Raw genomic sequence first — 23,750 nt, 5'->3', positions numbered from 1 at the left:
GAAGAAGTATTAGTTAATTTTAGCATTTTTCCATCTTGAGAATTCACCAATCCTATATTTTCTGTTGTTCTGGATTCCAATTCCTTCACCAACAATTTAGGGGTCTCAATGCTCTTTGCCAGTTGTAATGTCTCATCAAGTGACGGATTGTTCAAAGAAAGAAGTTTTTGCTGGATAGTCTTATCTGTGCATTTTGCAATAATTTGGTCCATGACCAGCTGGTCACTAAACGCCTGAAACTGACAATCGGCTGCAAGTTTTCTCAGTGCTGACACAAAAGTATCTACATCTTCACCAGGATTTTGTTCACTTTTGAAAAACTTGTGTCTGATAACGACTAAACTGGGCTGTATGTCAAACCTCAGTTCCAATTTTTTTACTGTTTCGGTATACTCATCAATCTCTTCTCCTTCATCCAATACCAAGGCAGGAAGATGCTTAATGGATCTCCCTTCAAATCCTAGGGAATGCAGTAAAAGATTTTTTTTTTCTTTCAGGACGGAAGTGTGCTGCACCAATTGCTCCTAAGTACATTTCAAATGCATCAAACCAATTTTTCCAGACAATTGGAGGATTACCCGGTATCTCCCAAAAAGGTGGTGGTGGATTCAGAGACTCATAACACCACACCCGCCCTGGAGGAGAGAAGAACACCAGGACAGAGCGAGGACATGCAGCAAGGTAAGTGAGTTTTATTTCCTTTTTTGTGTATTCTGTGTTTTTATATGTGTATTTTATGTATTTATATGTGTATTTTATGTGTGTATGTATGCCTTAAATCGCCGACATGCATTAGATTACCATTTTAAAGTTGAACATTTTAACTTTAAAACGATAATGTAATGCATGTCGACATTTGTTTACTTAATATAATTTTGCCCGTGCATTACCCATTATCCCGCCCACCAGTCTCCACAGTTGTCAGCCGCCACTATACTCTGCCACTTCCTTTGCAGACAAGCTGAGTTGATTTTTCAGAGCATTTCTTGAACCGCTCGTAGGCCTGAATATCACAGCCAACAGCATTTATTTTTTGAGACTGAAACTTGTTTTATGACGAGAAGAGAAATGCTCATAAACAGCAGCAGGGATTAAAAATAATGCACAACGGAAAGATAAAACGCTAGAAAGTGTGAGGTCGTGAAAGACTAGGCAGCCTCGAATTAGGTAACCTGGGCATTTGGTGCACCAACAGTGGGCTTCTGAGAAAAACGTCGGGACCCTTCAAGTATTTGTTTCTTACAACTCAAACAAAGAGTGTTATTCATTGTTTGTTTTTAAGAGGGTTTGGTTCAATTTGGTAGCGTAATACCCATTCTGTAATTAAAACAGTATACGTATGTTTTTCGAATAATTTTGTTTCAGAAATGTTTTGAGAATATTTTTCTTTGTGTTATGATCATGACCTACAGATATCAGCGTATGTAACTTAAAAGAAGGTACAGGGAGGTCCGAAATGAATGGAAATCCTCAATAGAAGTAATATAAAAAATAAGATATAGGTTAAACCCAAATATGACACAAGAGGGCAGTGCAGGGCTACATAAACCACCCGAAGTTTCGTTTCCACACCAAAAAAGACCCTGTCTGTGTAAATGAATGTATATTTGTATTTATGTAAGTATTTGTTTGCAGTTTTACAGCCAACATATTATAATAGCCTCTAACGGAGGAATCAACCAAGGGGAAATTTCGACAGTACAATAATGTTTTTTGAACTATAAACATTGTACATAGCACTTAATACTGAGTGCCGTTTTTCATCGTTCTTTGGGATCTAAAAGAACAGGAGCAATTTATTTACCTACTTATTTTTCAGTTTTTTGCAGCACGAACACGACCCAAAGGTATCAGAGTAAGTAATAACTGCAAGCACTTTACATAAGGATAGTTACGAGTTTACAAATATAAAACTGACATAAAAGATCACAAGGATTACATGCTTCTTCCACGCAGGCCAGCAACAGTTACGTGACGGGGTGGGTGACCCGGCCCTGTAGTATTGTTAAGAATCTGGTGCTCCGTGGAAGGCTTCGATGCCGCCATCTTGAGCACCACTCGAACAGTCATGGTACAAAAAGAATACTCTTTGTTCCTGTTGTTAGGAAACTATCTTTCAACCCTCCTCAGAGTGACGCAAAGAAAACACAAACACCAGGCAAGGCTCCGGAACAGATGAAATGTGTCTTGAGGTACCAAGGTTTATTGGCATGCCAAGGCAGAAGGCAGACGCACATCCCAGTGTTACGTCTTACAAGCTGGCATCTTCTGCCCTGAAGCATATAAGTCAGGCATTTATATATGTTAATAAGTGCTGTCACTGCACAACCCAAAAAGGGGACACAGTCCAAACATGGGCACGCACATACAAAAGAAGTGCTACACATACAAAACTAGAAGTCCATAGTGTAAAAATATACAGAATGCAGTGTGAGCATGAGCACGTGAACAGACAACAGGTGGTCCCTAAAGAAATGGGGGCTGGGTTGCTGGCTGAACTTGAAGTGTGAGACCGAGCTAAACTTAACAACGTGGCTTGGAGAGGTTTGTTTGTACAACTGGCATAGGTGTCAGAGAGGTCAGTAGGGAAGTCTTACTGGGATTCAGATAAGGGTAAAGAGAGTTGGAACTAAAGTATAATATCTATAGGTACATACATGTGAATATATATTTTTCCCAACAATATCTCCTTTTTGATAGTAATATCATACTTGATTGCAAAAAATATATATATACATTGCAGAAATATAGTAATAACGTATCAAAAAATACATATCTTTGGATGGCATTACACATTTTGTTCAGATGAAACACATCTATTGTCATCTAGATATACATCCATAAGGTAGACTAAATGATATGCTAGTATTGAATCTAAACATTCATGTTTTATGGGTCTATAGCCATTAAATCAAACATTTCTTTGTGTGCTTCCTCTACATCTTGTTGTATTGTAAGATATCTGAGGGCTATCTCCTGCTCTGTAGGATGTAGGACTTTAACAGCAGAAAATGAATAGATGTTCTTACTACAGAACTGCTGGAGCATGGAGCAACAGCACTGGAGGCAACACAAAAGTACCACTATTGTTATAAAGATACCGAATAGCGCTAGAACTAAGCTCTTCAGCCATCCTGTTGGTAACCATCACCAAAGCCAGGACCAATCATCAGAATCAGACATTTTCTCTGCTCCATGAAATATTCTAACTGCTTTTTTAATTTGGGTGACATCCCTTGCTATGTTTCCACTTTTATTTAAAAAATAACAGCAAGAGGAATTCAACAAAACGCACAGTCCTCCTTGTTGTAGTGTCAGGAGGTCAAGGGCAATTCTATGTTGGATAGTCATGGCAGCCACTGAATTAATTTCCACCTGCAACTCTTGAAGTGCATCTCTTGTTGCATTGAATGCTATGGCTAGCTCAGCAGACATGTTAACAAGGGCCAATTCCAAATCATATACGCCATATCCAGGAATCAATATACGCATTAGCTCAAAAAATAGACCTTGTCTAGCCTCCAGAATAGGTGTATGTATATCTCTTTGATACCTATGAGCAAAACTCCCCAGGTTTAATGGCTCATGCGCTGCAATATGCGGTACAACTGAAATGTTTGGTGTTAGATAAGAAATAGCACACATGCCTTCCCAATGCCGCGGAAGCACCTTGTAAGCCTTAGTTCCACAAATGAAATACATACTGCCCTGTAACTGTGTGTCCAATGTGTGATATTTACTGAGAGGAAGGCCTACCCCCTCAGGGAAAGAGTTCTGAAATTGGTCACACCATTTATAATCAATCCATGCAGAGTTTATAAAAGTAACATTTGCCCACGGCGCCATGTAAGAGCAGCGAGCTGACCATAAAGGATATTCTAATATTTTAGAAATCACACTTGGTGCCCTAGTATAATAATTTTCTTGTTCAATTAGTGGATCATATAGAAGACCATCAGGTGTTATCAACAGTGTTTCTCCAAGAATAGTGATGTTCCAGTAATGTAAATGTAGGTAACTTTCTTTCCTTGCCTCTTAGTTGTCCAGATCCTACTTATTAACTGTCTGTCCTTTAAATTCCAATTACCCGTGGTATCATCAAATTCTAATATGTTAGGACACTTGCTACTTGCGAGGTATCCTAAGTATCGGGAATCTGGGTTACATCCTGAAACTTGATGCTTTATACATACAGGAAAAGCACTGTCCTCTGCATTGTTCTCTCTCATAGGTGACACTGGGTATTCAGCTTGAATATTGGGCAGTATGGTACAACGTGGGTACCATCCAATCCTTCCTTCTCCACAGTCCCAAGTTACATTTGGTATAAGGCATCCTTTTCCTTGTGCATAATTCTGTATAGGCACAGGTGTCCCATGTAAGCCAATGGGGTCATTGGGGTTTCTGGATAATTCTCTACACATCCAGCAGTTTTTAAGACCTAAGACTTGGGCTACTTTCTCATGTACCGCAATGAGGGGATGGTCAGCTGTTTGTCTAAATACTGTTAGTACATACAAAATGAAGGTACTAAAAAATATTATTTGTACTATGCAATGCAATGCATTTTTTTTTTTTTTTCTAAAGTTATAGAAATAGATATGAAGTCTGTTCAGTAAGGCAATCGCACGCAGTGTGCTGTCCTCGTCTTCCCCTACTAGTCTGCAGTAGTCTTGTTCAAGGGCGGTTTCACGGACCTGCCCTGCAGTGTCCTCTTCAGTCTATTTTTCTGCAGGTGTGACTATCACCTTTCTTCGAGACTACGTTGTGTGCTTCACTCAACTGCTTCAGTTGGTGTCACCTGACACTTGATGACGGACCCTCAGCGTGGCTCTTGGGAATGGTCTGGTCTGTCTCCCCTTTTTCTGGTATGCTGTGCTGCTCCACGGGTTGCATGTGCTCATCCGTTGTAGGCACGTCGGTCTTTGTTGTTGATGGTGTGAATCTGCACCTAGTGCCGTGAATCCACTCAGGACGTCCCTGTACCTTCACCGCCGTCCGCGTTACCAGTAGCACAAGGTGTGGTCCAGTCCACCTAGAACTAAGAGAAACATCTTTTATTTTTCTCACCATGACTATGTCTCCAGCTTTAAAAGGATGTGTGGGCTCTGAGGACGGATGGGGCAAGGCTTCCTTCACCTGGAGATAGTGATGCCTCAAGACTGATGACAATTTTATAGCATAGTCAGAAATGTTTTCATCTGTCCACAGCAGTGCTGCTTGAGATGCTGGGAGAGGCAACCTCAACCCCACAGACATAGGCCGCTCCATCAGTACCTCATGGGGGGACAAAAGGGTTGTCCTAGATGGAGTTGCCCTTATGGCATGCAGCACTAAAGGCAGAGCATCAGGCCATTTCAGGCCTGTTGCATCAGTTGTTTTTGCTAATCTATTTTTTATAGTGGAGTTCATCCTCTTCACCTGTCCTGAACTTTGGGGGTGGTAAGGGGCATGCAGTTTCCACTCTATTCCTAAACATTCACACATCTTTTGCACCACTGCAGCCACAAATTCACCCCCTCTGTCGCTATTAATGCCTTGGGGGACCCCAAATCGGGGTATGATATCTTTCATCAAGCATCGCACCACAGTTGCCGCATCATTCTTCCTTGTGGGAAACGCCTCCACCCATTTTGAAAATTGATCCACACACACCAGCAAATATTTAAATCCATTCACTGGGGGCATATAGGCAAAGTCTATTTGGACATTGGTAAACGGCCCCTGTGGTACTGGTAAGTGATCATGTGTAGCAGGGGACCAGCCTTTAGTATGTTGGGCACAGACAAGACATTGGGAGCAGAATTGTGCAGTGAAGGCTGTTATCCCTGGTGCAAACCATTCCAGTCTAATTAGCTCATTCATCCCCCCTTGTGCCATGTGAGTGGGTCCATGAGCAAGCCTTGTAAGGGGAAGGAACATACTATGTGGAGCCACAGGTCTCCCATCCTGGTGGACCCACAATCCCTCATCATTTTGCAAACACCCAGCATCAGTCCACACTCTTTCCTCAGCTAGTGCTGCAGACCATTGTGCTTCCTTTACATCAGCTAGTAACAACTGTCTCTGAATAAACTGAATTTTAGGAATGCTATTTGCCATTAGGGGCACCATTTGTATTGGCTGTAACATGCTTTCTCTTGCTGCTGTGTCAGCCGTGGCGTTTCCTCTGGCTATCTTGGTGTTAGCCCCTGTGTGTGCCTCGCATTTTATGACTGGTATGCAGTTGGGTAGTAGTATTGCTTTTAACAAGTTCTTTACTAAAAGGCCATTTTGGATGGGGCGCCCTGCTGCTGTTATGAAACCACGATACTGCCACAGCTGGCCAAAATCGTGGACAACTCCAAAGGCATAACGTGAGTCAGTATAAATGTTAACACTTTTCCCATCGGCTAGGATGCATGCTCTTGTTACAGCATATAGCTCAGCTTGCTGGGCAGATGTGCCAGGGGGAAGAGCTGCACTTTCAATTATGGTGTCTACTGTTGTTATCGCATACCCTGCTCTGTAATCGGTGTCTGTTAGTCTACTGGAGGAACCATCAGTGTACCACTCATAGTCTGCCTTTTCTAGAGGTGTCTGTTGTAAATCTGGTCTGGGTGTGGTGCATGTTTCTACAACCTCAACACAATCATGGTCGGGGGTCTCATCAGAATCACCTATGGCAGGTAATAATGTTGCCAAATTAACAGGGGGCATTTTTTAATGGTAATATTAGTGTTAGACAACAACGTGACCTCATAACCTGTGTGCCTGGCTGCTGAAAAATGCTGTGTTGCTGCTGATGACAACAACAACTGTACCGAATGTGGCACATAAACAAAATAAGGGTAGTCCATCACAATGGGAGCCGCCCTCTTTACCATCACAGCGGCTGCTGCCACTGCTCTCAAACAGGCTGGATGCCCAGTCACTGCCGAAGGCAAAGTCACAGAGTAATACTCCACAGGTCTCTTTCCAGAGCCATGCTGCTGTGTCAGTACACCATTTGCAATGCTGTCTTGCTCTGACACATAGAGATGGAAGGGTAGCTTGTAATCAGGCAGCCCCAATGCTGGCGCAGGACACCATGTCCCTTTCAGTCTCTTGAAACATTCTGCAAGTTGATTAGTCCATACAATGTTGTTGGGTGCATCTTGTAGTGTGCATTTCCTCAAGAATGCATCATAGGATCTGTACTCAGGGATACACTGGCGGCAGTAGTTCATCATCCCCAGGAAGGACATCATTCTGCCATTCATGCTTTGAATCATTTTTATTCTGTCAGGTGATATGCAGCGCGTACCTTTGGATACCACATAACCAAGGTAAGTCACTTCTTTTTGGCAGCACTGAAATTTTGACAATGAGACTTTGTGTCCTCTCTCCTGGAGGTGGTTCAGCAGAGCTAGTATCTGTTTCACAAGCCTCAAGTGATGGAGATGCTACAAGGAGATCACCAGGGTACTGCAAGATAATACTGCTGCCTTCCGGGTGTAGGCTGTCCAGGTCTCTCTTTACTGCCTGTGGATAGACCGTGGGACTCTCTGTGAAGCCTTGGTCCAGTCTTGTGAAAGTGCACTGGGTATCATTTACTGTGAAGGCAAAGAGGTACTCACTCTCTGGATGGATCGTAATACTGAAAAACACACTTACAAGACTTAACTGAAACGTACTCTGCTTCTGCAAGTATAGAAGATAATATAGTATTGGTGTCAGGCACAACAGGTGCTAAGGGAACCACAATGTAGTTTATCTGGCGTAAATCCTGTATGAATCTATATTGTCCAGTGTTGCCCTTGGGCAATGGAATTATTGGACTTTTACAGGGGCTATTGGTCTTTTTAATGATACCCTCTTGTAAGATACGCTCAATCACAGGTTTTATTCCCTCCTCTGCCTGAGGTGACAGTCTATACTGACGCACATAAGGTAGTTCTGCATTTTCCTTAAGCGTTACTTTATGGGGAGGGTGTGTTTTTTATTATCCTGCCTCATTTTTGTGTTTGCCCAAACCTCTGAGTTCAGTTGTTCTATGACCTTGTTTTCAGTCAGCTGTAAAGTCATATTCCCTTCAAGCTTGTCAAAAACGACAGCCCTGTCGTTTCTGAGCATATACAACATTCAACAGCATCCTTCTCCATCTCCCAACACAGTCACAACTTCCAAAGGAAATGTAAAATTCTTAGTTACCATGGGACCCAAATTTGTAGGGTAGAATCATGGTGCTACAGCTATAGACGTGTTGTTCTGAAGCTGGCCGTATAAGAATTCCTCTTCCTGTGGTCCTGGTCAATGCTCACTGCTGCAGTTTGCGCTGTGTTAATCAATTCTAACCTGCGCTCAGGTGCTTGTAAGTAAATCCCATTTCTTGAAAGCATATACTGTTGCAGAAATTGTGGCAGATGAGGTATACCCCCAGCTAATTGGTGGGGCACATCCATATTGGAATTAAGAAATCAACCATCTTATCTCCTACCTTAGTTGGAAACATTGTATTCTCTTCAGATGTGTCAGATATCTCCATCATAAAGCACCGGGTTCATCGGTTTTCCGCTGCATGGGTCATGTCTCTCCCTGCGTCATCCTATGTTCCTACTTGTTTTCTCTGGAAAGCGTTCCTCATTTAGTGCTTTATCTTCTGTAAGCCTCTTGGCATGGGCAAGAATAACACTGATCCCTACTCTTGTCTCCTTGCTGGTATCCTTGCCCTCCATCTTATCTATACTGTGCCCCTTGATAATGTTATTCAATAATGTAAGTCCTACCTTGCATATCTCCTACAAAGGTACTATTCCTCAAGAAAACAGCAAAAACTCTGCCATGTCCTTAATAGAATCTGCAATTCTTCCTTTATCCAGTCTTGTTAGTTGCATAGTGACGGTCCCTCAAGGAAGTTACAATCCAGTGAGACACCCGCTCCTTCTTTTAGTTATGTTTTATTGACACTGAAAAATGCATCATAAGGGGGTGTGAGAAGGTAGCCTCTTTCTAGCCTTGTTACCCCCACTTTTGGCCTGTTTGTGAGTGTATGCCAGGGTGTTTGTCACTGTTTTCACTGTCTCACTGAGATCCTGATAGCCAGGCCTCAGTGCTCATAGTGAAAACACTATGTTTTCAGTATGTTTGTTATGTGTCACTGGGATCCTGCTGGTCAGGACCCCAGTGCTCATAGGTTTGTGGCCTATATGTATGTGTCACTGGGACCCTGTCACACAGGGCCCCAGTGCTCATAGGTGTGCATGTATATGTTCCCTGTGTGGTGCCTAACTGTCTCACTGAGGCTCTGCTAACCAGAACCTCAGTGGTTATGCTCTCTCATTACTTTCAAATTGTCACTAACAGGCTAGTGACCAATTTTACCAATTTACATTGGCTTACTGGAACACCCTTATAATTCCCTAGTATATGGTACTGAGGTACCCAGGGTATTGGGGTTCCAGGAGATCCCTATGGGCTGCAGCATTTCTTTTGCCACCCATAGGGAGCTCTGACAATTCTTACACAGGCCTGCCACTGCAGCCTGAGTGAAATAACGTCCACGTTATTTCACAGCCATTTTACACTGCACTTAAGTAACTTATAAGTCACCTATATGTCTAACCTTTACCTGGTAAAGGTTAGGTGCAAAGTTACTTAGTGTGAGGGCACCCTGGCACTAGCCAAGGTGCCCCCACATTGTTCATAGCCAATTCCCTGAACTTTGTGAGTGCGGGGACACCATTACACACGTGCACTACATATAGGTCACTACCTATATGTAGCTTCACAATGGTAACTCCGAATATGGCCATGTAACATGTCTATGATCATGGAATTGCCCCCTCTATGCCATCCTGGCATAGTTGGCACAATCCCATGATCCCAGTGGTCTGTAGCACAGACCCTGGTACTGCCAAACTGCCCTTCCTGGGGTTTCACTGCAGCTGCTGCTGCTGCCAACCCCTCAGACAGGCAGCTGCCCTCCTGTGGTCCAGCCAGGCCTGGCCCAGGATGGCAGAACAAAGAACTTCCTCTGAGAGAGGGTGTGACACCCTCTCCCTTTGGAAAATGGTGTGAAGGCAGGGGAGGAGTAGCCTCCCCCAGCCTCTGGAAATGCTTTGTTGGGCACAGAGGTGCCCAATTCTGCATAAGCCAGTCTACACCGGTTCAGGGACCCCTTAGCCCCTGCTCTGGTGCAAAACTGGACAAAGGAAAGGGGAGTGACCACTCCCCTGACCTGCACCTCCCCTGGGAGGTGTCCAGAGCTCCTCCAGTGTGCTCCAGACCTCTGCCATCTTGGAAACAGAGGTGCTGCTGGCACACTGGACTGCTCTGAGTGGCCAGTGCCACCAGGTGACGTCAGAGACTCCTGCTGATAGGCTCCTTCAGGTGTTAGTAGCCTATCCTCTCTCCTAGGTAGCCAAACCCTCTTTTCTGGCTATTTAGGGTCTCTGTCTCTGGGGAAACTTTAGATAACGAATGCATGAGCTCAGCCGAGTTCCTCTGCATCTCTCTCTTCACCTTCTGATAAGGAATCGACTGCTGACCGCGCTGGAAGCCTGCAAACCTGCAACATAGTAGCAAAGACGACTACTGCAACTCTGTAACGCTGATCCTGCCGCCTTCTCGACTGTTTTCCTGCTTGTGCATGCTGTGGGGGTAGCCTGCCTCCTCTCTGCACCAGAAGCTCCGAAGAAATCTCCTGTGGGTCGACGGAATCTTCCCCCTGCAACCGCAGGCACCAAAAAGCTGCATTACCGGTCCCTTGGGTCTCCTCTCAGCACGACGAGCGAGATCCCTCGAATCCAGCGACTCTGTCCAAGTGACCCCACACAGTCCAGTGACTCTTCAGTCCAAGTTTGGTGGAGGTAAGTCCTTGCCTCACCTCGCTGGGCTGCATTGCTGGGAACCGCGACTTTGCAGCTACTCCGGCCCCTGTGCACTTCCGGCAGAAATCCTTTGTGCACAGCCAAGCCTGGGTCCACGGCACTCTAACCTGCATTGCACGACTTTCTAAGTTGGTCTCCGGCGACGTGGGACTCCTTTGTGCAACTTCGGCAAGCACTGTTTCACGCATCCTCGTAGTGCCTGTTTCTGGCACTTCTCCGGGTGCTACCTGCTTCAGTGAGGGCTCTTTGTCTTGCTCGACATCCCCTCTCTCTTCAGGTCCAATTTGCGACCTCCTGGTCCCTCCTGGGCCCCAGCAGCGTCCAAAAACGCCAAACGCACGATTTGCACCTAGCAAGGCTTGTTGGCGTCATTCCGGCGGGAAAACACTTTTGCACAACTTTCCAAGGCGAGAGGGATCCGTCCACCAAAGGGAAAGTCTCTAGCCCTTTTCGTTCCTGCAGAAACCTCAGCTTCTTCTGTCCAGTCGAAGCTTCTTTGCACCCGCAGCTGGCATTTCCTGGGCATCTGCCTATCTCCGACTTGCTTGTGACTTTTGGACTTGGTCCCCTTGTTCCACAGGTACCCTAGATTAGAAATCCACAGTTGTTGCATTGCTGGTTTGTGTCTTTCCTGCATTATTCCTCTAACACGACTACTTTGTCCTTAGGGGAACTTTAGTGCACTTTGCACTCACTTTTCAGGGTCTTGGGGAGGGTTATTTTGCTAACTCTCACTATTTTCTAATAGTCCCAGCGACCCTCTACCAGGTCACATAGGTTTGGGGTCCATTCGTGGTTCGCATTCCACTTTTGGAGTATATGGTTTGTGTTGCCCCTATCCCTATGTTTCCCCATTGCATCCTATTGTAACTATACATTGTTTGCACTGTTTTCTAAGACTATACTGCATATTTTTGCTATTGTGTATATATATCTTGTGTATATTCCCTATCCTCTCACTGAGGGTACACTCTAAGATACTTTGGCATATTGTCATAAAAATAAAGTACCTTTATTTTTAGTATAACTGTGTATTGTGTTTTCTTATGATATTGTGCATATGACACTAAGTGGTACTGTAGTAGCTTCACACGTCTCCTAGTTCAGCCTAAGCTGCTCTGCTAAGCTACCATTATCTATCAGCCTAAGCTGCTAGACACCCTATACACTAATAAGGGATAACTGGGCCTGGTGCAAGGTGCAAGTACCCCTTGGTACTCACTACAAGCCAGTCCAGCCTCCTACAGGGGGTCAATCAGTTTCATTCTAGGACCTAGAATGGACCTATGGTGTTCAATTTAGTTTCAAGAGGGCTGAATCAAAGCCAGAAATGTATTGCTACCACTCTGCAAAATTCTTCCATTTATTAAATGTATTTAAATGACTAATGATGATATTTTAAAACAGTTTACATGTATTCAGCATCAATTTGACCCTCTTTTTACTAAGCAGAAGGACTTTCTTTCATATATTAGCTCTTTTTACCTAGTATGTTCTGGTTTGTATATTACTCGAAGTGGGTTCTCCTACCATAGAATGGTTAGAAAATGTAGGAAATTAAGTTATTCTTAACCTTCTCTTCAAAATTACAAGCATACATTATATATTTTTTCTTTGGTCTGTAGTACCTATTTAGAACAAGTTGCACTCCAGTTTTTTTTTTTTTTTTTTACTTTTAGGAAATTGTGCTCATTCAGTGTGGTGAGGGCTAACATGACACTGCACTGTTTGCACATGTGTGGAAGAGAGCCGTCTCAAATGAGGACAAAGCTGCAAGCCTCCCTACACAAAGCATCTGTTGCAAACCAAAAGAAATAGAAGCAAAACTGCTGAAAAGAAGTAGCCAGTCCTCTAAACTAGCTCACCTTTTTCATTTTCTTTAATATTATTACAAGTGGTAAATACTAAATGTACAAATTGCATTAGTACAATTAAAAATGTACATGTATGTTTACATATGTATCTCATATTTAAAATATGGTGATGACCTGCAGTCATGCTTTCACAGTCTAATGTAGACCCTTCAACAGTTTGCCAAGCTACGCGTGTGCATGTGTCCCTTTCAAATCATTTAGATAAAACCAGTTTAATCAGTGTACTGCTAAAAATCTGGTGTAAAATAGGACTGCCACAGTTGTCATTACTTATTTGCATAACTTTGAGGAAATAATCAAAGCTACCCTTAAGTATTTTTTTTTTTTTTTTTTTTTGGTAACAGCAGTGCAAGTCAGGGCTAATTACAGAAGCTTAGCATCTGACACTTAAACCTGCTGTCGTAAATTCACATCCCCTGTCCCAGCACAGTTAACAACTGTTGTTTAGTGTTTTAATGTTTGTCCTATGTGGGAGTCCCATCAGAGCTCTGCACGGCCAGAAGCATGACTGCTTAACATCCACATTTTCAGTCTATGGAAAGGTAGGATTTAAACTATGCTGTTTTTGTATTTCTATGCCATGCACTCTCTACCACCAATTAACATCAATAGGGAAAGGTAACCTTCCAAATAAATGGCTCAAGAAAATTTAGAATGCCAGTATGCGCATAGAAATCATGTGCAAAAAGCAGGCCAGGAGCTGGGGTACTTGAGAAACAGTGCAGCCATGAGGCCACATTGAAACTAAAGCTCACATTTTAATTTTGTCTCTAAGATACAGAAATATTGACATTGTTAGAGCTCACAATTATCCTATTTTGTACCCAAGATATTTACCTATTTAGATACAGAAATCTGAGTATATAATGTGAGAAACATGACACAGAAAAGTAGCAGCACCTTAAAAGTGTGCTTGAAGCCGTAGAAATGCAAAACGTTAACTGCTTCTTAATTAGATGTGTTGGACTTTTGCTTTTGCAGGGTCATCCCCAGACTTTTTTGCCTCCTGCCTCCTATATTTTTCTGACATGTTGCTGTTGGCTTTTGAACTCTGAGCACTTTCCCACTGCTAACCAGTGCTAAAGTGCATATGCTCTCCTGTTTAAATTGTATGTAAGTGGTTTATCCATGATTGGCATATTTGATTTACTAGTAAGTCCCTAGTAAGGTGCACTAGAGGTGCCAGGGCCTGTAAATCAAATGCTACGAGTGGGCCTGCAGCACTGGTTGTGCCACCCACATAAGTAGCTCTGTAATCATGTCTCAGACCTGCCCCTGCAGTGTCTGTATGTGTATTTTTACACTGTAAATTCGACTTGGCAAGTGTACCCACTTGCCAGGCCTAAACCTTCCCTTTCCTTACATGTAAGGCACCCCTAAGGTATGCCCTAGGTAGCCCCAAGGGCAGGGTGCAGTGTATGGATAAGGTAGGACATATAGTAATGTGGTTTATATGTCCTGACAGTGAAATACTGCCAATTTCGTTTTCACTGTTGCAAGGTCTGTCTCTCTCTCATAGGATAATATGGGGGCTACCTTTAAATATGATTAAAGTGTAGATTCCCCTAGAGAAGAGATGGACAGGTGGAGTTTGGGATCCCTGAACTCACAATTTAAAAATGCATCTTTTAGTAAAGTTGATTTTGAGATTGTGCGTTTGAAAATGCCACTTTTAGAAAGTGAGCATTTTCTTGCTTAAACCATTCTGTGACTCTGCCTTGTTTGTGGATTCCCTGTCTGGGTCAGTTGACAGTTGGGTTGTTTTTTTCACCTCACACCAGACAGTGACACAAAGGGAGCTGGGGTGTGATCTGCATTCCTGATTAGCCATCTCTGCTAGGAGGGAGGGGTGGAGTGGTCACTCTCATCTGAAAGGACTGTGCCTGCCTCTGACAATGCTGTCTCCAGCCCCCTGGTGTGTGTCTGAGGCCTTGCCTGGGCAAGGCAGGATTTCACAAGAAGGTGTGAGTCCCCTTTGAAGGAAGGTGACTTCAAAGACTAAAATGGGTATAAGAAGGGCACCCAAACTTACAAACTTTAGAAACACTTCTGGAATCAAGGGGAACCTCTGCCTGGAGAAGAGCTGATCGCTGAGGAACAAGTGCTGCCCTGCCTGTGACTGTGCTTTGTGGAGCTTTCCTGCAGTGCTGCTTCTGCCAGAGTAAGAGGGCATAGACTGGACTTTGTGTGCCTTCCATCTTGAAGAAGAAATCTCCAAGGGCTTGATATAGAGCTTGCCTCCTGTTATTGAAGTCTCAGGGATAGCAAAGACTTCTTCCTGCCAGCACCTGGAGTCTCTGGAGAGACCCCTACTCTGCTCTGTGGTGCCCTTCCAGTTCCTGGGACCCTGAAAGGAGAGGCTGGCAGCCTAAGGACAAAAAAAATACACGCACCGAGCACCGTGCGGAGAAAAGATCGACGCGAATCCGATCGCGGCTGAGAAAACGACGCGACGCCGGCTCCGCAGCTGAGAAACGACGCCGCTGGAAACGCGACCGGAGAATCGACGCCCGGAGCAGGAGAAACGACGCGCAGCATCGCTGACGAAGGCTGAGAGATCGCAACCAGCGCCGCGGGACTTCGGACCGTCGCGTGGCTGGCTTTTTCGACGCGCCTCGCCGAGCCGAGCTGCTTTCGACGCATATACCCGTGCCGGGTTATTTTCGACGCACACCGCCCGTGCGGGGTTATTTTTGCCGCAAACCAGGTACATTTTCACGCTAGCAGGCTAGTGTGTTGTTACAACTACCTAAAGACTCTTTTTATTTTAAACCTTTTAAAAATCATAACCTGACTTGTGTATGTTGGATTTTTGTCGTTTTGGTCTTGTTTTGTCTAGATAAATATTTCCTATTTTTCTAAACTGGTGTTGTGTCATTTTGTAGTGTTTTCATTAAGTTACTGTGTGTGTTGGTACAAATACTTTACGCCCAGCACTCTGAGGTTAAGCCTACTGCTCTGCCAAGCTACCAAGGGGGTAAGCAGGGGTTAGCTGAGGGTGATTCTCTTTTATCCTAACTAGAGTGAGGGTCCTTGCTTGAACAGGGGGTAACCTGACTGTCAACCAAAGACCCCATTTCTAACATTGGTGACCAGCGGTCGGGATTGGACTTGTATTTGTACTTGACATACAGTAATTAAGTGTACACTACTGTTTTGATCTCAGACCACTACGTGACCACATACTACTTGTTTGGTGATCTTTTGATTTTTCTCTTAAGGACTCTTTTTGTTCTACTTCCATGATTTTGCTGATCCCTTGACTGATTCTTTTTACTTCATTGGGAAATTATTTTTTTTCTGCCTTTGGAACTTTGCACTTGTGACCATCATGTCTCAATCTGGAGATGCAACAGCTGGAGCTGTGTTTGAAATGGAGAAACTGAAGGAGTACTCAATTGCTCAATTGAAACAGTTCCTTAAAGATCTTGACTGTCCCACTGAGAGCTCCACCAGGGAGGGGGAGCTGCAACAGGCACAGAGGGCCGGGGTGACAATCAAGAAGGCTGGAGGGCACACAGAGGAGGAGAATGTGGGTGGGGAAGTGCAGAGGATACACAGTGGTGTAGTGGAGGTACCTGTTACGCCTGGGGGGAGGGTCCCCAGGAGGGATAGCAGGGTGTCACCCAAGGGTCTGACTCCTGAAGAGTTACAGGACAGACGGGCAGACAGGGCTCGCCGATTCAAGGAGTTGGAAGAAAGGAGGAGGGACTTAGAGATTAAAAAAATGATTTATGCTTACGAGCTTAAATTGAAAGAGCTGGAAGTCATGAGGGCTGAGTCCAGCTGGAATGGTGGCAGCAACAATTGTATATCCAGTGATGCTGCAGAAGTACACATGCCCAGAGAGGTGGTGCCCTACTTGAAGGAGGGAGTTAACACACGCCAGGAGGTTCAGGGGTATGAGGTAGCTCCAGTGATGCACAGGGTCCCTGAGGTGGATTGGGGAACTGGCATGGGGAATCATATTCCTACTGGTGGGAGGGACACTCTACTGACTCTAGTTGAGAGTGACAGGGAGAGGGGTTCCCCCCAGGTAGAAGTCCTGGTTATGGAGTGTGAAAACATCCCAGAAGAGTGTGGGTTGAGTGTCAGGGACAGTCAGGTACTGTCTCACCAGTCTCAGGAGGGTGATGTGGGGTGCTTTGTCAAAGCAGAGTCACTGGATGGTTGGGTGAAGGGTACTTTGGTTAATTCATGTGAGGGGCTGAGTGATGTAATTGCTGGAGAGCATATGTCTAGTCCTTATTTTCCAGAGCTATGCCAACACCAGGTGGAGTGTGAGTTCTCTGACCCCAGGGAGCTTACAATGGAGGCAGACTTCTGGGTGAGTACCAGAGAGTCTGAAGAGGCATTTGGGGGTGCTCCTGAGAGGAGTGGTCTAGGTAGTTCCCAACCAGGTGAGGTAGGGAAGTATTGTAGTGTCCCAGGTAGGTCCCAGTGTAGTGGGATGGGTGAGGGACCCCATGTCCAGTCTCAGAGGAGAGGGAATGGGGATGGGTTGAGGCCCAAGGTGCCCGAGATCCGGTCCCAGGTCCTGGAGGGTTCCCTGCGGGAACCCCAGGAGGGGAGCCTAGCCTGTACCATAGGGCCATCTGTTGAGGGAGACCCCACAGTGTCAGGAGAACTCGGGGGGGCGGCTGTAGCCAGCGTCCCACCAGTTCTGGTGTCTGGCAGTACCACTCCTAGTGAGGGGTTGCAGAAGTCCAGACAGAGGGTTGAGAGGGGGTTGCGGACCCCAGTGGAGAACCTGGAGGGTCAGGGGTCAGCTCTGAGTGCAGAGCCCCCCAGGAATGACCTTGGTGAGACCATTTCTGGGCTGGGGGGAATCCAGACTCTGTCAGATGGGCAGAGGTCAGGAGACCTGCGCCAGCCAGACTCTTGTATGGCCCTTGGGGAAAGTGTTTCCCTTGTGGGGGGTAGGTGTGCCCCCCAGGAAGTCCTGGTGTGCCAGGCAATGGTTCAACCGCAGGGTGGTGACCCTGGGTTGGATGACCAGGTTCAGAGGGTAAACTCTGACCTGGAAGGGGGTAGGTATGCCCCCCAGGAAGTCCTGGGTTGCCAGGCAGTGATCCAGTCTGTGGGTACAGACCCTGGATTGGGAGGCCAGGTTAAGGGTGTCCCCCCTGACCTGGAGGAAGGGGCTACTGCTAACAGTACCCCTACCATGTTGTCTTCTGGGGGGGCCGCTCCTAGTTGGGTGGTTCAGGACCCCAGAAGAGAGGGCAGGGGGAGGGAAGCCTCACCCCTGGCCCTGGTCCAACCTGAAGGTACAGACCCCAGGTTGGAGGATCAGTTGCAGGTTAACATCCCTGCACTGATGGAAGAATTGTGCAGGACTGCTTCTACAAGCACCCTGACAGTTTTGGACTCTGGGGGTGCCGCTTCTGCAGGGAGGGTACAGAGCCCCAGAGGGGAGGACCAGGGTCAGGTTGTCATCCCTGACCTGGTGGAAGAGAGAGTGGTCAAAGGGTGCCAGGCACCTGGGGCTACCACCCCCCACTCTCCACAGTCACAGTGGTTAGAGAGGCCTGAGGTCGGGCTCTCATCCCTGACAGTTGTCTGGGGCCACTGTGGCTTGCTGTCCTGGTGGACAGAGTTGCCCCTGGGGGGGAGAGGACGAGAGTCACACCCCGGGGGTGGAGTGGGCAACACCACTGTGTTGGCCCTGGTGGTACTATCTGCCCATTGCAATACATCTGTGAGCAAAGTAAAGTTAGGTGTTGCACAGATGGTGTCTGTAGATGTGGAGAAGGGTTCCCCATGGGTTAGCTTAGTGGGCCCTGAGAGTATGGACAGAGGGATCCAACTGGAGTCAGGAAGGCGGAGAACTGGAGCATGCCCCTGCTGTTGTGGGCCTGGGTCCCTGTTCTATCGCCCCAATCAGGGAAGTACATCAAGGTATTGATTGTTCTCCCCTGGCTTTAGGCTGGTAGGGGGTCGTGTTGGACTTTTGCTTTTGCAGGGTCATCCCCAGACTTTTTTGCCTCCTGCCTCCTATATTTTTCTGACATGTTGCTGTTGGCTTTTGAACTCTGAGCACTTTCCCACTGCTAACCAGTGCTAAAGTGCATATGCTCTCCTGTTTAAATTGTATGTAAGTGGTTTATCCATGATTGGCATATTTGATTTACTAGTAAGTCCCTAGTAAGGTGCACTAGAGGTGCCAGGGCCTGTAAATCAAATGCTACGAGTGGGCCTGCAGCACTGGTTGTGCCACCCACATAAGTAGCTCTGTAATCATGTCTCAGACCTGCCCCTGCAGTGTCTGTATGTGTATTTTTACACTGTAAATTCGACTTGGCAAGTGTACCCACTTGCCAGGCCTAAACCTTCCCTTTCCTTACATGTAAGGCACCCCTAAGGTATGCCCTAGGTAGCCCCAAGGGCAGGGTGCAGTGTATGGATAAGGTAGGACATATAGTAATGTGGTTTATATGTCCTGACAGTGAAATACTGCCAATTTCGTTTTCACTGTTGCAAGGTCTGTCTCTCTCTCATAGGATAATATGGGGGCTACCTTTAAATATGATTAAAGTGTAGATTCCCCTAGAGAAGAGATGGACAGGTGGAGTTTGGGATCCCTGAACTCACAATTTAAAAATGCATCTTTTAGTAAAGTTGATTTTGAGATTGTGCGTTTGAAAATGCCACTTTTAGAAAGTGAGCATTTTCTTGCTTAAACCATTCTGTGACTCTGCCTTGTTTGTGGATTCCCTGTCTGGGTCAGTTGACAGTTGGGTTGTTTTTTTCACCTCACACCAGACAGTGACACAAAGGGAGCTGGGGTGTGATCTGCATTCCTGATTAGCCATCTCTGCTAGGAGGGAGGGGTGGAGTGGTCACTCTCATCTGAAAGGACTGTGCCTGCCTCTGACAATGCTGTCTCCAGCCCCCTGGTGTGTGTCTGAGGCCTTGCCTGGGCAAGGCAGGATTTCACAAGAAGGTGTGAGTCCCCTTTGAAGGAAGGTGACTTCAAAGACTAAAATGGGTATAAGAAGGGCCCCCAAACTTACAAACTTTAGAAACACTTCTGGAATCAAGGGGAACCTCTGCCTGGAGAAGAGCTGATCGCTGAGGAACAAGTGCTGCCCTGCCTGTGACTGTGCTTTGTGGAGCTTTCCTGCAGTGCTGCTTCTGCCAGAGTAAGAGGGCAAAGACTGGACTTTGTGTGCCTTCCATCTTGAAGAAGAAATCTCCAAGGGCTTGATATAGAGCTTGCCTCCTGTTATTGAAGTCTCAGGGATAGCAAAGACTTCTTCCTGCCAGCACCTGGAGTCTCTGGAGAGACCCCTACTCTGCTCTGTGGTGCCCTTCCAGTTCCTGGGACCCTGAAAGGAGAGGCTGGCAGCCTAAGGACAAAAAAAATACACGCACCGAGCACCGTGCGGAGAAAAGATCGACGCGAATCCGATCGCGGCTGAGAAAACGACGCGACGCCGGCTCCGCAGCTGAGAAACGACGCCGCTGGAAACGCGACCGGAGAATCGACGCCCGGAGCAGGAGAAACGACGCGCAGCATCGCTGACGAAGGCTGAGAGATCGCAACCAGCGCCGCGGGACTTCGGACCGTCGCGTGGCTGGCTTTTTCGACGCGCCTCGCCGAGCCGAGCTGCTTTCGACGCATATACCCGTGCCGGGTTATTTTCGACGCACACCGCCCGTGCGGGGTTATTTTTGCCGCAAACCAGGTACATTTTCACGCTAGCAGCGCTAGTGTGTTGTTACAACTACCTAAAGACTCTTTTTATTTTAAACCTTTTAAAAATCATAACCTGACTTGTGTATGTTGGATTTTTGTCGTTTTGGTCTTGTTTTGTCTAGATAAATATTTCCTATTTTTCTAAACTGGTGTTGTGTCATTTTGTAGTGTTTTCATTAAGTTACTGTGTGTGTTGGTACAAATACTTTACGCCCAGCACTCTGAGGTTAAGCCTACTGCTCTGCCAAGCTACCAAGGGGGTAAGCAGGGGTTAGCTGAGGGTGATTCTCTTTTATCCTAACTAGAGTGAGGGTCCTTGCTTGAACAGGGGGTAACCTGACTGTCAACCAAAGACCCCATTTCTAACAAGATGTTATAACAGACTACTTATGAAAAAGACTATTTAAAATCATTATATGGACAGAATAATGCAATTCTAATGATGTGCCTTAGCTTTTCGGTTGCCTTGCATTGTAGTACACCATGAGAAGAAAGGGGTGCAAAGATTTATGGGAATTAGTTACATAGCTGATATTTAAAGTAGTGATATTAGACATCATATACATCATAAAAATGCAAAAACTATTTTAGTAAAATTAATTTTAAGAATAATTTACATGTGTGTATGTTGAGCAAACATTGTGGTAGTTGGCCATATTCAGCCTTGGTCATTACTGAATAATGTTTTAAGGTCTTCAAGCTGTATCTTCACACTGTAATAAGTGTTTATTCAGAATTTACATTTTATGTTGATCTCTTTATTGCTGTGAACATGATCCCCTACTGAATCCTATAAATGTTTATTTTATCCTTTAGAAATAAGTAATTATTTCCCATCCAACCACAAATATATTTGAAAGGTCTTTTTTTTTTTAAGTTTACCAAGTGCCCAAGGCCAGTAAATTAAATGCTGCTAGTGGGCTGTAGTACTGGTTGTACCACCCACAGATGTAGCCTTTCAAAACCTGTCTCAGGCCTGCCACTGCAGCCTGTAGGCGCAGTTTACTGCTACTTTGACCTAGCATTTAAAACTGTTTGCCAATCCGTAAAAATCCCTTTTTGCTACATATAAGTCTCCCCTAAGGTAGGCGCTAGGTAGGTGGGGCATGTACTTTTAAGTTTACATGTCCTGGTGGTGTCATGCACAAATTCGTTTTTTTTTTTTCTTTCTTTCACTACTGTGAGGTTTACTCCTCTTAAATTGAGTGCTCTTTTAATATTAAAGTTAGTTTTATCATCACTATGTTCTAAATGTCACTCCTAAAATGTAGATATTTGTCTGCTGTTACAATTTTGTGTGCATGCAGCCTGTGTTTAATACCCAGGCTTTGTAACAGCTGCACTCTGCTTTACCTCTCTCTGTCCACATTAGCACGCAAACTAGTTTACATTTGTTACACAGTCTGTGTCCTTCTTACCTTGCTCTATGGGGCTATCTGGTCAAAACATTTCTCGCCTGTCGTCTGTTTAAACAACTTTTTAGTCTTTTTCAGCATTCTACGGCTTACCACCATTACGTTTCCTTTAGACTTGCCGCTGTCCATTGTGCCCTTCCCTCTCAATTTTACAATCTGTAAAAAATAAACACAATGGTTGTATCCTGCAAAAAAAAATTGTTAAACAGGGGGAAAAAAAATGTTATGCAGTGGTGGATAGACAGAGAGATAGAGAAAACATGAGCTGTTGACAATTTAGAGGCACAACATAAAACATTTTTCTTGTCTAATGCAGTGCTGCACTACTTTACATGTAATTCAAAAACATTGCAATGAAACATAGTGGCACATTTACACTTAAACAACACATAATTCAAATACAGCCATTGATCAATGACAGACTATTTGTTTTGTCCACATTTCAAAATCATTTCCTGTGTTCCGGCGCCAGCCGATCAAATGCTTCCCAAGCTACACTCCAGGAGAGTTTTAATTAATTAATTAATTAATTTTCTCTCTGCGATTCCCGTTAAACAAAAACAAAATTCTCTTCTTTCTGTTCAGGATCTCCTGCGTGGAATTACAATTCGCCGTACGAATTTGCCACTATCATTCAACGCAATGATACGGATAACTTTGTTACTCCTCAGTCACCTATTTAAGAAAAAAATTATCTTCAGTCTGGCTAGGTTCTCCTGCGTGGAATTACAATTCGCCGTACGAATTTGCCACTATCATTTAACGTAATGATACGGGTAACTTAGTTACTCCTCAGTCACCTATTAAATAGCCAGCTATATTTTTATTTACATCAATCCCCAGTTTAACTCTTAGCTAAGCGTTGAAAGGCCACAACAACAGGCATTTAATTAACTTACCGGTGGTGGCATTTCACGCATCCCACTTCTGACGCCATTTGTTAGGAAACTATCTTTCAACCCTCCTCAGAGTGACGCAAAGAAAACACAAACACCAGGCAAGGCTCCGGAACAGATGAAATGTGTCTTGAGGTACCAAGGTTTATTGGCATGCCAAGGCAGAAGGCAGACGCACATCCCAGTGTTACGTCTTACAAGCTGGCATCTTCTGCCCTGAAGCATATAAGTCAGGCATTTATATATGTTAATAAGTGCTGTCACTGCACAACCCAAAAAGGGGACACAGTCCAAACATGGGCACGCACATACAAAAGAAATGCTACACATACAAAACTAGAAGTCCATAGTGTAAAAATATACAGAATGCAGTGTGAGCATGAGCACGTGAACAGACAACAGGTGGTCCCTAAAGAAATGGGGGCTGGGTTGCTGGCTGAACTTAAAGTGTGAGACCGAGCTAAACTTAACAACGTGGCTTGGAGAGGTTTGTTTGTACAACTGGCATAGGTGTCAGAGAGGTCAGTAGGGAAGTCTTACTGGGATTCAGATAAGAGTAAAGAGAGTTGGAACTAAAGTATAATATCTATAGGTACATACATGTGAATATATATTTTTCCCAACACCTGTACTGCGCAATTCCTCACTGGATAGATTCGCACCATGTAGATGTTGACACAATGGGACCAATCGCACCTCTGGCCAGCACCGCAATTGCTCCACTGTTATCCAATCCCAGCGACATCAGTAGTGCTCTCAACCACTGCAGAGACGGGTAACAGGGCCAACCTGTCCATTTAACTCCCATGATCAAGTGATCACAGGAGCATCCGAGAAAGGGCCCAGGCTCCACAACAACGAGATGACTTCTTCAGGAGGGGCAAGATCAGTGACCAAAGTGCATTAAAAAGGTATGGTAACTGTGATGCTGTACGCTAAGGGTGATGGGTGAGTGAGTGTAGGGACGGGATCCAAGGCATGGCTAAAAAAGCAAAATATTCTGTAACTTTTTT

General features: G+C 45.1%; 1 long non-coding RNA gene across 1 annotated transcript; it reads right to left on the bottom strand.

Moving 5' to 3' along the window:
• Positions 1 to 2,181: 2,181 nt before the first annotated feature.
• On the bottom strand, positions 2,182 to 23,282 carry LOC138288084 (uncharacterized). The gene is made up of 3 exons (XR_011202340.1): positions 22,741 to 23,282; positions 21,845 to 21,997; positions 2,182 to 5,041 (listed from the first exon to the last, which is right to left on the bottom strand). It is a non-coding gene; the product is annotated as an uncharacterized lncRNA (long non-coding RNA).
• Between the last annotated feature and the right edge of the window lie 468 nt (positions 23,283 to 23,750).

Source organism: Pleurodeles waltl, chromosome 4_1 (assembly GCF_031143425.1).
Source record: "Pleurodeles waltl isolate 20211129_DDA chromosome 4_1, aPleWal1.hap1.20221129, whole genome shotgun sequence".
Classification (NCBI taxonomy): Eukaryota; Metazoa; Chordata; class Amphibia; order Caudata; family Salamandridae; genus Pleurodeles; species Pleurodeles waltl.
Note: the sequence above shows the minus strand (reverse complement) of the source record. Positions and strands in the feature narration are given on the sequence as shown.